We start from the raw sequence: 16,446 nt of genomic DNA on the forward strand, positions 1-16,446 counted from the left end.
ACAAAACCCTATATAAGCAAGCATCATTGGCAGTCTAAGCCAGAAATTATTCTGGTGACTGGTATACTCTAAAAACTTTATTCAGTTTTATGAGGAGCTTCTACAGAGTGTCAAGAATATTTTTCTTGGTTTTATTTTACAGAATTGTTTAAAATCCAAAACATTTATGGCATTTTTTTTGTTGGGAATTAGTTCTTTAATGTAAAATTGTAGAAACCCCATTGCTAATATTTTAGAGCATATCTTTTGTTCTTTGGCCAAGCATTCTTCCTCAAAACTGACTAGTGTCAGATGTTTCTGGGGTAAAGATCAGGTAATAAGTAGATGAGAGATAATGTGCCTTTTGCAAAGATTTTATCTTAAGTCTCTGCAGACAGATGTTGATGTAAACTATAATATGTCTGTATGTTATCAGGAAGTTTTTTCTTTTAAAAGGTGTAATTGTTTATCAGCTTCAGCCCCTCTGCTCCTTGCAGAGTTTTTTTTTTCTGTAAAAACAGCTAAATGCTTTTATGATTTTTGAGTTTTCATATATGCAAGACCCATAGCTCACTAACAGGAATTTTTCCTCTCTGACAACCTATTTTTACTTCTTCCTGACAGGTGGACATATTTTTACTTTCCAGTTTAGAACATGGGGAGGAAACTTAGTACTTACTTCATTAATAAGTCCCAAATACAGTGTATTGTTGAAGAGGCATTACCTTATGAAGAACCAGCCTAAGAAAACAGAACAGTTTATACAGTCAGCATGGCTATGCTAATAATTTTGTTCACAGAGGCACCAAGATCTCAATTTCCTGCCAGTGATGAGTCTGTTTCTTTACAACGATAGAAAACACAAAATTGCACTGGGATATCAAAGTGGGAGATAATAATATCTGAAAATGCTTGCTGTCTTGTCTTCAGTAGCTTGAAAAAGATTCTTAGTTCCAGTGATTCTAATATTATGTATTCTTCCTTATATAGAATAGTAAGAAGTAAACAAGTAGTCATGTTTTTAATTTTCTGTTCCTGAATGTTTTTGCACTAGACCTACATGGCAAGCAATATAATATGTTTGTTTTATATGTGCTGGAAATGGGCAATGCAGTGAGAATGTGCAGTTCAGGGAAAAAAAAAAAAAAAAACCAAACAAAAAAAACCAACTTGTATTGGAACTATGCAGTGTATTAGGACAAGACTTTTGGATGCCTGCCCATAGCAGGGGGGTTGGAACTAACTTATCTTTAATGTCCTTTCCAGTCCAAACCATTCAATGATTCTGAGAGCTATCATGAAGTAAAAAAAAATACATCTAAGGTATTCCTGATACACTACCTGGCTGACACTCAGTCTAGAAGAGAAGTAATCTCAGGGGCTTGTGGGAAACACCCACAGGAGATTGCATGTCTCAGGAGTGAATGTATCTGACACTTAGTATAACTTCTTCCATTATTGTGACATCATATACCATATATTGTATAAGAAATACTTTAACCAACAGCTGTCTTACTGTTCTAAAAAATATAAAACCATAGAACCATAATAATCACAGCCTTCTGCTCCCACATTGTTTTCATCAGGTTTACTTATAACATTGCAAAACTCAAGATAAAGCCAGCAAGGGTTACTAAACACATAGAATACACATTCATCTCCCAACATGTGTAAATTAAACAGCATAGGAGGCTAGAAGCAAAATTTCATGCAGTTTTGCTTTCTTTCCAGATTCTTTACGAATTTTACATTCAAAAAATTTAGTTATGAACAAAAAGGATAAGCAACTTGCACATAAAGCCAAGAATTTACTATTAATGTAACTTAAGTCTAGTCAAAGAATTATTAATAGTACAGCCTTAATTTCTACAGAGAGAAAGAAAAAGAAATTAAACTATTACAGAACAAGTCTCCGTAACAGTAAAGCAATTAAAATTTTTGCCCAAGTAATTTATGCCCTCCATATTAGCAAATGAGCACATACAAGCTTTTTTTGGTGACGCCTAACAGGACTATATCAACAATGCTAGACTTTTCAGAGAAGTGAAAGGAGCTTGCAAACACCATCATAACAGAAGTGTGCAAAATTGTGCGATAGTGTTAACCCATTATTTCATAGGAGCATTAGAGACTGTGCTGTAAATACCTTATGGAACTCTGTTCTAGCAGCCTAGCTAGTTGTGTGCAAAATACATCCTATTCTGTAGCAGTTTAGTTTGACCAGTTACAGAATTGCAAGTGATGCATGCATATTTTTGGAAGCATGTATATCCAACATAGAACCTTGAATTACCTTTCCTTCGGTTTTGAATCCTAAAGCATCATTTGTGTGTAATAAAAATCATGCCAGCTTTCAATGCTTTAATCTTTTATTTTTCTTCTCAGAATGTTAAGATGTTAATGTTGATTCCCTCTGCACAAAGATAGGAAGGTAGCAGTGTTTAGAGTTGTCTGTCTCAGAGTAATTGTGAAAATTGTATGTATTACCAAGTTTCTTCCATATATTTTGTTGCAACTGCTTTTTCTGGGAGCAGCTTAGACAATAAATGAAAAGCTCGTTTCTGTTAAAGGGAAGCATTATTTGATAATGTGTTGAAGTTGGAATGGATGTATGCTACATGCTCTGTAACTCCTCCACTTTGATTTCTGTTGACCACAGCATTCAGGTAAGAGGTTTCCATTAAATTGCAAGACAAGTTTGTGAGTGGATGCAAAGCAAAACAGTACTGTCTCAGCTGTCTATTCATTGTGGGAAATGATAGTATGGTAAATGAATACTAAAAGTAAAAAATAGCTGTGCTGTCCGATCTGTCAAAGGATATGTTTAATTTGCTTTGTGTATGAGTGTTTGAATTTCCCAAGTTTTTGGGCTTGGAAAGTGCCTCATCATAAACTATCCAGGAGTTTAATTATCTTATTCTATTAGGTTAAATTACCAAACAGCTTCTTCAAAGATATTGTTCTGTGTTTGAATAAATATAATATGCAAAAATGTGAAAATAGCTTCTAGTATGATACCCAAGTGGGATATGGTGGCTTTGTGGTGTCATATTTTGAGAAATTATTTAAAGACACACAAAAAGACACTGTCACTCTGTTATTAATGTTAAAAATTGTTGATGCTTTGTGCAGTGTGTTTTTTCTAATTAGAGGAAAGCTGTAGAATACCATTTCCATAATCAACATGGGAGTAGAAACTCAGCAAAATTTCATGTATTTGCAGTGAAACTGCTCCTCAGCAATATAAAAATGGCTTTTATAGCATAAAGGCTGTAATTAGAGTAAGTCAAATCAGTTGGAAACGATTAAAGCCAGAACAGGCTAAGCTGCCTTCTAAATATTTGTCTGGAGATTAGCCCTACTCTTACAGCCCCTAAGAAGCATCTTTGATTTACTTATAATGCTTGACGTGGCAAAGATAATCCTGCAGAAGGCAAATGAACACGAATTTAGATGTGCTGTTAGGCTCTCTTTGTTGATTTGACAGGAGCCAGCATATTGGAAGTGATGTTGGAGAAATGAGTATAGGGTCACATTAGACAAATTGCTTAACACCCTGGCCCCCACCATCATCAATTTAAATTCTTTGAAAAACGTAGTCATTCTTTGAAGCTTTTAGGATGCACTTTAGAAGTCCATGTGGAATAATTTTCCGCGTGTCTATGCGACAGTTGATGTGAGTCTCATTGTATTTAAAATTATAGTCCTGAGATGGAACTTTCTGCTTGCTGCTTGTCTGACATCAGCTATTAAAATACAAGTAAAACGTGGCAGGTATAAATTTGAAGAAGAAAAGAGATTATGTAAGGAGATCAGAATTGTTAATATTAATCAGCTGGTTGTGGAAGAACAGTAGTTCAGTCTGGAGAAGAGTTGGAAGAACAAGCAAACAAACAAAATGGACATTGGCTTGCCGCTTACTTACTGACACCCCTTTACTGCACTTTTGATAGCTGGAAAGGAAAAGATATATAGAGTTAATGCACTTGAAAGATTGTAAATATGGACTGGCTGTTGCATTAGCTTATAGATTTAATGGCATTAGCAGAAAGCAACTATTATAAAAAACGGCCTGTATTTTTAGGTGATGAACCTCTACACTATTGTTAACCCTTCACTACACACAGTATAATGATACAGAATGGTGAAAAATTGTAAAGTATGTAAAGCTGGATGATTTGGAATGAGTTTTGAAACATTCGTGAGCTTCTGGGTATAGATCACATCTGTACTTTGTGTAGTTTTCCTCCCATTTATAATCTCCACAGCATCCCAAACTTTTTGTTTAGCTGGTGAAAATATAATTAGTCTAATGTATTCTCTTACTGAATTTTAAAGAAGACCATTAAAACTCCTTTAACGTGCTAAAGTAAGCTTCAGAGAGGGTTTCCATTTCATCTTTACTGAACTGAGGCTGTAGCACTCTTTCCCTTTGCACCACAGTGAGAGGCTGTCAATAATTCAATAGCCATGGCCTTGATGGGCCAAGGCCTAACTTAGACTTTAAACAGAGCCAAGCAGCTTGTCAAATTGTGATGTGCTGTCAATGCCTGACTGATCTATACTGCATGAATTCTCCCTCAGCTCTTGATGTATCCCTGGGAATAAAAAGAAAGCAATTTTAGAAGTAGACATAGTGTGAAGCACCTGTTTGTTTGGAATTTGTAATAAGGGAAAGTTCTACTTGTAATGAAGCTCAATGAAGGCATTGCATTTTTGCTTAGAGGACTCACACTAAATTCCTGTCTAATAGTGTCAATGTCTTTCCAGCATCTTCAGGAAGTCATGATATTTGTAATGGTTTAGTGCCTTAAAACAAGTTCACTTGGAGCAATACATAACAACTAGTGACAAGTAACTCTGCTTAATTCAAATTACCTATTTACATCTTTCGGTTTTATGGGTGTTATGCTATTAACAGTCAGTATTGCAGTAATGAAACGTGGTCATGACTATTTGTTTTCGTTTTTTTCCTCAGACAGTGTTTTGTATGATACATTCATATCCTTTCTAAATGCTCTTCAGTTGAAGTTGCTTATATCTTATTGTTTACTTGGAAGCTGAAAAATTACATTTTTTTTCTTTTCCCTAAGAAAAGAGTTTAGAAAAAAATGAACAAATGTGGTAATTAGTTGTATTCTAGTTCTTTTATGCTTTATACATAAACATTAAAGAGGAGTTATGTTTAAGGTGTCTTTGAAAAGGTATAAGAAAGCTTAAATAAGGCTTTATAATATCTGTCTAAAACCCAAAAAGCTAGCATTATTAAATGTGTACTTAGTTATGGTTTAAAACATTTGAATTTCAGACCTTTTGTTGCTAAGCTTTTTTTATGATAAGATTTATTGGGATTCCAAAGAGAAAAGTAAACATTGCTTTTCTCAGTTTAGATCCATTTGTTTTGTCATTGTTTTCTTTACAAATCTTTGGTTTTTGAAGTTTCCATATCTGCAAAAAGTTTCTTGAGACATGTAGGTTCTCAGCCTTCAGGTAATTTTTTAATAGAGACACGAGAGACTAATAGAAAAATAAATTAAGCCCTTCAATGTTTTAGAAACACTGAAACCTTGTGCTAGTGTATTTGATAAAGTCAGGGGTATGTGTAAAGCTTGTTATATGTTTTAATTTTAAATAACTTGCTCCCTAAGTTGTTTTTTTTTCAATGAAAACTTAAATATTTGGTCTTCATTGATGGTATTATAGCTTTTATCCTTTGCACAGGGAAGCAGAGGGAACAGTGTAAAACATAGCTGTTAATGTTCCTCAACAAAGACTTTATTTTAGTGGCGTGGGTGTCTCATACTCCAGAATGTAAACTAACTGAAGCCCCCACTGTAGACTATTGCATGGAGGAACAGTCAGATTTTCACTAAAACCAAAACAATCAAAAAAGTTACTGTTCTTTTCCTATATGCTAAGTTGTTCCTTAAACTACCCATTCAATGGTCCTGCTTGCACAGTCAGAGTGATTTGCTTAACCGACAGCCAAGGATTGTGTATAGGGCTGTTGACTGTTGTGCTGGAGGTTGTGTTGATGCTAGAGTAAGTAATACTGGCTATTGGGCAATTAGACAACAATTTTTGCATAAACCAAACTTCACACCCCATCAGTTTACCTGTGTTGCTTGAGGTGCTGTGTGCTCATTGCATTTGACAATGTGGTAATTATATTGCTGCAACAGTTTTTGTGACAATAATCTTTGTTAGAAAAATTGTGCATGACAGACTTTATAATCTTTGACAGCATCACACAGATCACTACTAAAATTCACTGGTTTGACCAGTGATCTTCCAAATAATAAATTCTTCCAGATTAAGTATTTTTGACTTACTGAGTGCATATCTGTACAGAAGTGAAGAAAACAAAATAATCAATTTTTTAATTTTTACTTTGAAAAATGCCGTAGGCCTTGATGATGTGTCGCCTTGAGTGATGGCCTGAAGACTCTGAATGAGACTGTTACACACCATCATAAGATGAGCAGAGAATGAACCTGACAAGAATAAGAATTTATCCTGTGTGTAGTGTTGTGTGTGAAGTGCAAGAAAGGTGAAAATACATGATTGAATGTTAAAATGCTTGCAAAAATAGAAGTTTAAAGTCACTATTCTGACATTTGAGGTGAGGAGCTTCTTCACTCTGACACCTGACATTCTTGACTTAACTGCTTAACTGGGCAAGTAGAATTTGGTACCTTTTCAACAGATGGCCTGTAGAAGGATTAGAACACACTTCTTGTCCAGACCATTCTTTGCTACCCCAAAATCAGTAAGACACTCCTCAGATGTATAATAAATTGGCTGGGCATATATCTATGTCTAATAGTTGTGCCATGCATATGGCAGTAATATTTGTTAGAATTAAGCTCTTCTAAGACCAGTTTTAGCAACTGACTTTTGAGACTGTATCCCTGTGAGGCTTTCCTCTTCCTCCCTTGTATGCAAGTTTGAAGACAGGACACGAACTACGGACTAGTTTTTGTCATTGCAGGCTGTGGGATGAAAATCCGCTGTTTGAGGGCCTTTATAGTTACGTGACAAAAGTTAGGCAGCTTTTGTGATCACCCCAAGGAATTTTGATCACCAGCCCTCAGAACTGTGGATAACTTGATTTTTGAATACTCTTGTCTAAACATAGGCATTTGAAGTTGGGCTGCTTACTAGTGTACCTAACTTTAGGCATCAAATCTAGAAGGTATTTGCAAGGTTTCCCAGGTTGCGCTCATGACAAAAGTAAGGTTTGTTTCACTTAGGGACTTTAGCAAATGATAGGGTAAATAACATACAGTGAAAAACTATTTAGTCAATATTTATTATGATGCTGACTCTAAGGAGAAGAAATCCATGCTTTTTCCTTCCCTCCTCCTCCCTCCCTCTCCCCTTTCCTTTTTTTCTTGGGTATTTTAGGTATTTTAGGTGCTAAAAATACCAAATGAAATACCAAATGCACTCCTACGTGAGTTGTCAGGAGTGTGTATCTAGTAGCCTTAATTCTTCATATCTTGATTTCTCTTTGGATTTTAGCATGTGTTGTTGTTACACATAGGTACTTTTTGCTAATGTAATCAGAAGGGTATACACTTCGTTTTATGATACAACCTTTCTGTATAGGACCATCTAAGCTTTACAAGTGTACAGAACTGTGTTAGCTTTGGTGTACAGAAGGAACTGCATTTATGGAACCCTTGGTATAGCGTAAGTTTGGAAACAGCCTTGCTTATTGTGCAAAACCATTAGAAGCTCTGTATCTGGGAAACACAAGAAACTGGCTAGGTGAAAGTGAATAAAAATGAGGAGACTTGCAAACTGCTTTTGCTCCAGGGCTGGTTTTAATGAGCTTGTCCCTAATGAGTTGTCCCTGCAACTAGCTTCAGGCCTAAACAGATGAGGCAGGGGTTCTGCTAAATTTTTGATGGGATTTGCACTGGTTTTATGAGAAAGCAAGCAGTAGAGAGTGCAAAGTTGTGTCATGAATCTTTTAAGAGACTGGATTGTTGTCTGTCTTGTCAATAGGGATTGTAGGACCTGATTGCTAATAGAAGACATGCCACATGCTTGTTGTACTGACAAACCTGAATTAATAAGGTAGCATGTATGTCAAGGGAAGATTTGGTTTGTCAGGAACTCTATGACCAATATATGATGCTTTCTAAAAATTCCTATAATCACATGTTATTGAATTGGTTTCTGAATGGTGGTGTTTGCAACCAGGTGTAGTCTTGTACAGACAGACTATGCTTGGCTATGGGCAGTAAGGCTGACCACATGCACCATTTTGTACTTATTCTCATGCAAAGATGGGTTAAAAATTAATTTATCATTTGATGCTTTTATGTTATAATCTTTGTTGTGGTAGTTTATTTTTTAATTATATGGATTTCTAGTTGTGTTTTTTGAGGAGTTTGTTAGCTGCAGAAATAAAATAGAATTTTTGACATTCTCTTAGTTCAGTGTTTTAGTTTTCTTAAATTCTTTTTTGATGTTTCCAGTCCATCCCCTGTTTATATAAAGAACTATCAACAAAAGTATTTCTTAAGTTTGACTTACCTAACAAGATTTTCTTAGGGACTTAGGTGGTTACAAAAACGCATGTTAGCAGCCTTTATTGCATATAGGAGAATGTTTTTTTCCTCTTCCATACTCAGAGATACGTTGCACCTACGTTGATCATGTAAGGGATGTAAATAGACCTTCCTTCCCTGAACAGCTACTACAGAATTTCACACCAGCTTTTGATGGTCAGGCTACAGTGTGGCGGTCTTGGATTATGGTCTAGTAGTGTAAAAGTTTTGTTTCCACTGTGTGCTATTTGGAAAGTGTAGGAAAAAGTTCTTTGAAAATTGATTTTTTTTTTTAAAATAACTTCTGATTTCTAAAGTGTAGTGAATCTGTGTCTTATGTATAATTTTCCATGGTGGAGAAAAGATAAATACATAAAGCTTGGATTTTACAAAGCTAAATTAAATGTACTTGTGAAGAATAAAAATTTAAGTTATTTATGAGATAATATTCATTTAAAATTATGTTACTCCATAAAGTTTAGTAATTGGATAACAGTTGCATTACAAATTTCTGCAAATTGCTTTTGTTGTTTTTTTTTAAGTAATTGTAAATAGCAGAACCATATTACTCAGTAAATTCAAAGATTCTGTGTTATTTAATTAATTGAAATTAAAGTTGTGAAAAGTGAGACCAAGGCTTAATGTCATGTTTCTATTCTCTCAGGTCTTTTTCTTAAAATGTAACATTTTTTCTTGTGCTGTGTTTTAATTTCTTGCTTGCTTTTTTTCCCTGCTCCTACTTGTTTTTCCCATGCATATATTATTTTTGTTGCTTACCTCTCCTAATCTTAATTCTGATTTATTTCTTTTTGTAATACCTAGCCATTTTAGAGCCTAAATCAAGTAGCAGACTTCAAAAAATATTATTTCCAGGTATTAAAATAGATTGTTTAAATGTTCTTCCTCAGATATCATGAATACTTTGCAGGTCTTCAACCTATTTTATCACAGCTTCTTCTTTCTTCACTCCTGCTATGTCTGCATTTGGTTTTCTTACAGTTGTAAATTCAACTAAACAACCTCTGCCACATGTATGCAGCATTATAAACAGGAACTGAATTTAGGAGGTATGGGGAAAACACTGTTTTATTAATTAAAATAGATAATATAACTGCTTTGACTGAAAGGAAAGCCTGATTCTCATTATAAAACTTAGATTTTTCAACTGTCTCCAAATCAATGTTTGAAAAGCCTTTTGTGAATAAAGTTCTTTTAAGTTTTCACTGGTTCAAAAGCAAAACAGTGGGAAGAGGTAGGTGCCATCACACAAGTATTTAATGCTCTTTTCAGAGACAGATTCTTTGAGATTAAAGAAGATTCCAAAGTTAGGGTTTCTGCTGGTCAGGTCATTTCTGAAAAAGACTGAAATAATAAGCTTCTATTGCTAATTTTGATTAATGTGATTTTCTCATTGTTTTCAACAAGTGCCTTTAGTGCAAACAGCAAAAGTCATGAGCGCATGGGAAGCATTCGCTGAGCATGAATGCTTTAGGGGAGCACAATGCCAACTGCTCTGAAGGACATAGATTGTAGCTGTGCTTCTTTGTGTACTAACTTTGTGTTAGACTTACTTTTGGAGTTGTTGATTAAAGAAGGAAAGCAACTTTGTCTGTTCATTCAGGTTGCATTGTTGCTTAATTTCATACACATATATTCCTATCCATGATGTGATATGTTCCCACTGCTTTCAGCAGTGTGTTTATATGTGAGTGTGACAGACAAGTTTCTATTCTCTCACCATGGTAGATGATTCCTAAGTATTTGTGATTTTGCTGAAACATCTTTGGGGTTCACTTTTGGAAGATGTGTATCAGTTTTTCATTCCAGAGCCTGCAGTTTCATCAGGAAGTATATGTGAAGCTTTTGTTGAAGCTTTTGTCCCTGGTGAGATGAGGTGTACCTGTTTTTTTTAGCATGAAAAAGAAATCCCTATATTTTATCCTTAACAGTTTTCATAAAACCAAATTTAGATACCAAAATAAATAGCCAAATTTCCTCAAAAGTTTAAGATTTTCAAGGGTACTAGACCATATAAAAAAAACTCTTCTTTCCTAGGGACTAAACAGAAACTAGAAACTAAGCTGGTTTTTGAAACCTGGCCTTTGTTTTGAGATTGGATGAATGAGGATGGGTTTGTTCAGTCCCAGCTAAAAACAAAGAGGTTTAAAAACTTAAGATTGTTTTCTCCAGTGCTTGAGTTTCTAAGTTTTTGTTTTTCCATTTCTGCCTTCTGAGAAAATACTTTTACCTTTTCCCATTCTGTTCTGAAATGTGGTTGTCATCAAGACAGTAGGTTAGTGCTTTGCCTGCAGTTCTAGTCATTTTAGTACATTGTAAAATAAATTTTAACAATTAAAAGTACAGGTTTCTGTAAATAACCATATTGTATTTGATTTAGAGGTGCTATATGAGGCAGTAATTTAGCACTCTGTTCAGTTTTGACTTTTAAATTAACTTTGTGTGAAAAGCTACCATTTCCTTTGTAAGTTGGGGATTGGAAAAATGACAGTAAATTCCTTCCTTTTGTCCCTTGCTCTTCAGTAAGTCTGTAACCATTCACCTTTCAGGTACACAATGAGACTTCCTCTGTTATTCTGAGCAGGACAGAGTGGAGGGAAAGGGAGAGCAGGTGCATCCTTAGAAACACTTGAAATTATTTTGTATGACCTGTATGACTGCCCAATGTACATAGTTTTACCATAATTTTTAATATTGTCCTTTCATATATTTTGTCACTCAATTTTATTATCTTTTAAATACTGAATGGCTAGAGGATTTTTCTAAAAAAAAAAATTGATTAAATATGTGTATGCATACAGATGTGTGTGCACAGTTTCATCCTAGCTTGCATTAAATTTAAAGCAGTATAATTTTGGTGAAGTCATAAAAGATTTATTTCACATGTAAGGATCTTCATGCTATACGATCAAAATGGCTCATGACAAACTCTTGGACTGACAACATGGAACACTGTTTGTCTGTCAAGTAAGTTGACCCAGAGTGAATTTTCCTCCTCCTCCAAAACAGCCTAGTTTAGTGTTCTCATAGGACCTCTTCATTTAATCTTATTACATTACACCAAGTTGCTGGCATTTCTATTTCGAGACATATAGAAAGGAACTGGAAATGTTATGTATTTTTAAATGCCTGAGAGCATGGATAGTGGTCATCAGCCTCCTTCAGAAATATCAAAGAGCTGGTTAATTCACTTGATGGTCTGAGTGAAGCAAGAATATGGGTAAATTTGACCAGTGGATCTGAGTTTCTCTTGGTGACTGCTGTTTCCAGCATTATTGCTTTGAAAGCGTCAGTTTTATGAGACATCATGAGGTATTCAAATAACCCAGTTATTTGAATAATAGTAAAAGTGTGTGTTGTGATACTGATTGTGAAATAAGGTTTATTAACTTTATTAGCTAATTTTTTCTTTCACCTTGAGAAAGAGGCTCACTGAACGTACATGGTAAGCATGCTATATACTCCATCACAGCCAGACACAGCCTGTACCAAATACTTATCTGTTTCAGCTGCGACCACTGGCCAGACCTCCTCCTCACCTCCCAATTCCCTAATCTAATCTAACTCTGTGGGGTTTATGGGGGTTCATTTAAGCAACAGAAGCTGTGCTATAATTGTTACATGTGCCAGCAGCGATTTGTACCATCTGGGTATGAAAAAAAGACGCTAGTACTACCATGGAGAAAGATCTTTATTCTGTTACTAAGCCAATATAATTCAAGAGTGGCTACAGAGCAATTGGAAACTGAGAAATGGGCAGCTATGTAGTTATAGTGAAATGTCAAAGTATAATGAAACAAGGGAAATGTACTGCTTCATGATATGAGCCAAGTTACAAACAGGTGGCAGCAGTAAATATATATATAAATAACAATATGGATGAAATGTCAAGGTTTCCAGCTGGTTTTGTAAAGGCATTTCAGGAATATTATACTTAGAGTAACAATGTAGTTTGACAATTTAATACAAATATGTATCACCTCAAAATGCATATATGTACATTAAGGGCTTCGGTATCCTCAGCTTTTATCACACTTAAAATTTAGCTTCTGCCCCTACCTTTAGTTAAAACAGCCTTATAGTCTGTGAAACCTCAAACCATGTGATATGCTTTATGGAAGACTTGCTTCCATCTGACACCTTGTTATTCCACATAATGAAACCTGCAGTGTTTCTACCTGTATGTTTTTGAAAATGACTATAGACTAAGACAACTTGTGTATAATGTTGCAGAACTGTATATGGTGATCTATTTCCATGCCAAGTCTGTAAACTTATTGTGTGACAAAAAATGCAGACAGAGTCTTTGCTGGCTGTGACAGAAGGTCATTCAGGCAGATCTTTCAAACTGGAGAGCAAAAAATTTTCAGAACTCTCTTTAGGACATTCCAGTCTGAAGCCTAAAGTTCTGGCTTCCACTATCAATTCAATGATGTTATTAGCTTTGAAGAAAGAAATTCTCTATGATCAACATTATAAAAGTTTCACAATAGAGAGCATCAAAGAAAAAGAAGAAAAAGCATTTTAAAATAGATTTTTAAAATAGATTTAACATGTGCCAGTTCATACCATTTTCTCTGCAAGAGTTCTGATGGAGTCTAATGCAGCAGGAGGAAGAATTTGACACATTTCAAAACTTGCAGCTCAAGTTTCATAGTTAGGTTGCAAGCTGCCAGGAAGTCACAAATTGACTAGAGGAGTAGATAATAATAAAAATGACCTCTTACCATAGGTGTTAAACAAAGCTTGCATTTTATTTGCTGAGTAGATGCTTTAGAGAGCAGCACTAGCCTTTCCTTGGGCTCCATTGTGTGTCCTGGAGATGAAGAAATTGACATTTATATTGTAGGATTTTGTAAGCATGAGATGAGCAGAAGTTACACTGTTTTTAATGTAGTGATACTATAGGGATAAATTAAACTTATGCCAAGACCTCTAGGATATTATGCTTCAACTCTAATACCTTTAGATATTTTTGAAAGTTATATAGTGAAATTATGAACTCCATAGAATTAGAGATTACCAATCCACTAACAGTAATTAATACAGTAGGTGCTGATGGGTTTCAGATTGTGATTGTCAAGTTCAACTTAAAACTGGTTACTGAGTTTTTATAACTAAAGCAAATCGCCTTATAATGCATAGTCACTTAAGCACATCTGTTACATTGATGTATCACTAGTTTTATAGACCTGGATTAATTCTAGAGTAAACTGTGAGCACTCTGCTGAAAGGTGGTAAACATAGACACAAGTCATTCATCTAGAAATCCCCAAGCATGATTTGCCAACGGGCTAATCTTAACCCTTTTTGATGTAGCAAGATACTTATACTGAGCATGCAGTAATACTGATCATGACTGGAGAGAGAAGTAGTAAGGTTTATTCTTTCATTTCTTATGGTTAAATTTGCTTCCCTCTAATGCTGAAGCACAATGAATCCTAAAGTTGTGCTACAGATTTATGAAGTGTTACATATTTGCTAACAGTGAAATCTACAGTTTTCTAAAATGAGAGTCATCCACTGTACAGGTACCCAACAAGTAAATATATCTTCTAAATTTCTGATGTTAACTACCACACTTACAGCTCCTCTTCAAAATCAGGTGTGAGTCCATAGATCAGAAGGATCACAGAGTCTAAAACCGTTAATTACATTTGAACTGTATTTATCTGATTTTAGAGGCTTTCTAGCCATCTCAAAATCTTATAACAATTTGGGGGTTTTTAATTGCACATTTCATCTTCATTCCTTTTTTTCCATCTTGTGGCCTTTGCTTTGATACAGAGAAAAGGATCAGGATTGTGAAGTTTTAAGTATTGCTTTCAGTTAGCAATGCCTTTCCATCTTGTCACGGAAACATAACATTAACTAACCCTAACCCTAAGACAGTTATGAAGAGATTAAACTTTTCTTCAGAAATTCACACACCCTGGGAACAGGTTCAAAACTGCAAAATGGTGCTTTTTTGGGGGGGGGGGGAGGGGGGGTTAGGGTCCAAACAGCAGGAATTTCATTTGCCACTGATATTTATCAAATACACAAGTGGGGAAGTTTGTGCCTTGGCTATATTCAGGCCCCAAAATGATAGGAAAGAACAGCTGTGCAATAAATGATTTCAGAGGGTCAGTGCTACTACATGGAGAATGTAACTGACATTAGAGTTTTCAAATGCGTGATACTACAGATGCATAAAAATCTTGCTTGTCTAGAAGTGCTAGAATGTCAGATATAGAGATGGAACAACAGACAATTACTGCTGAGAACAAAAGGCAAACTCAGGTGAATTTATAGAGGAACTTATTTCAGCGTCCTGATACAAATTTAAAAGCCTCACGTTTTACATACTGAAATAAATCCCTGTATCGTCATAAAAAATGTAAAGGTGGCCAAGTGGGAAAGAGAATAATTCTATAGGTCAGATGCCTTCTATAGAGCTAGGATGAGGAAGAGCTTGAAAATTATACAAATGAATATGCAACAATTCCAAGATTTTCTTTCCAGGTGGTAGCGTTAAGAAGCAAAGGAGTTGGTGTAGGAGAAAGCTAGCTCCAGTTCATATGGAAATTATTCTATCTTGGGTAAAAGCAGACTAAAAATTGTGAGTTCTGCCTAGCAAAAATGAGGAATAAGTAATTCAGGTTTAACGATGACATTTTTGTCTGTTGGTAGAATAATTGAGACTCTTTTAAATTTAAAGTCAGAATTTGGAATATGAATCTTACTGGTTAGGTATAATAATCTCCATGGATCAAAGGATTTTAGGAAAATTTGTATCACTATCTTGAGTCCAGATGTTTGCTACATTATTTGTAATAGCTGTAGGTCATGAAATATTAAAGGAATTTTGATTTTTAAGAATGAATTTCGAATCACAGAATGGTTTGGGTTGAAAATGATCTCAAAGCTAATCCAGTTCCAACCCCTGCCATGGGCAGGGACACCTTCTGCTAGACGAGGTTGCTCAAAGCCCCATCCAACCTGGCCATGAACATTGCCAGGGATGGGGCAGCCACAGCTTCTCTGGGCCTCAACACCCTCAATTTATTTTTAGGATTATGTAACTTTGATTTCAGTGATCATTATTGTAAGTTGCCCCAAATCTAATCCAATAGGATGCATTTTCTCTTGCACTCTGAGGAGGAAGAGTTCATTTATCTTTTCCAGAATTTTATCCCAGGTCTACAAAGCCACAAATTCTTATCAATTGGGAATTAATGGAATTAAAATAAATAGGCAGATTTTAGTCTAATTCTTTGGACTCCAATCAATTTGGAGTGTCATTAGCTTCTGTAATCTATGAAAGATGTGTTGTAGATGATTCTGATGCAGTTTCTGCTTTTAGGTACTCAAATTTAGCTTTGTAGTTTTCTATATATCATTTACATGGGTAGTTAATATTATACTAAGACAAATGCAGAAATGACAGTTCTGCATGCCTGCTCTTTCCTTGTCAGATATGGTATTTAGGGTATAAATAATAGATAAACAGTGTGGTTGTATTTAGCTGATATATACAGTAGTTGCTACTTACTACTGAAAATATTGTAGTACATTAGAACCTACTTACGACATCTTTCAAAGTTACCATCTGAATAGAGCTGCTAACATAAAATAACTGAAGTGTAGATCTGTGAATGTCATGAAATTTTATCTGTTTATATGATATTTTTATAACTGAGTATTAAATAATACACTAACACTTGGAATTCAGTTTAAATGAGTTCAACAGATCAAAAGAGAAAATACTCGCCTTAAAGGACAGGTCACTCCTTTTTTCTAGCAAGTGATCAAAGCTTGCTTCATTGAAGCAATGGTTAAACACTTCTGCAGCATGCCAATGCTTAGGTTTCTTTTCTTTTCCATGTGATTTTGCTTTACCCCCTAC

At 35.1% G+C, this 16,446-nt stretch overlaps 1 protein-coding gene across 6 annotated transcripts in view; it reads left to right on the forward strand.

Annotated features, from left to right (window-relative positions):
• Window positions 1-16,446, forward strand: part of RBFOX1 (RNA binding fox-1 homolog 1) — a 1,270,800-nt gene that overhangs the window by 1,086,176 nt on the left and 168,178 nt on the right. The window lies entirely within an intron of this gene.

This window comes from Melopsittacus undulatus, chromosome 8, assembly GCF_012275295.1.
Source record: "Melopsittacus undulatus isolate bMelUnd1 chromosome 8, bMelUnd1.mat.Z, whole genome shotgun sequence".
In the NCBI taxonomy this organism is placed as follows: domain Eukaryota; kingdom Metazoa; phylum Chordata; class Aves; order Psittaciformes; family Psittaculidae; genus Melopsittacus; species Melopsittacus undulatus.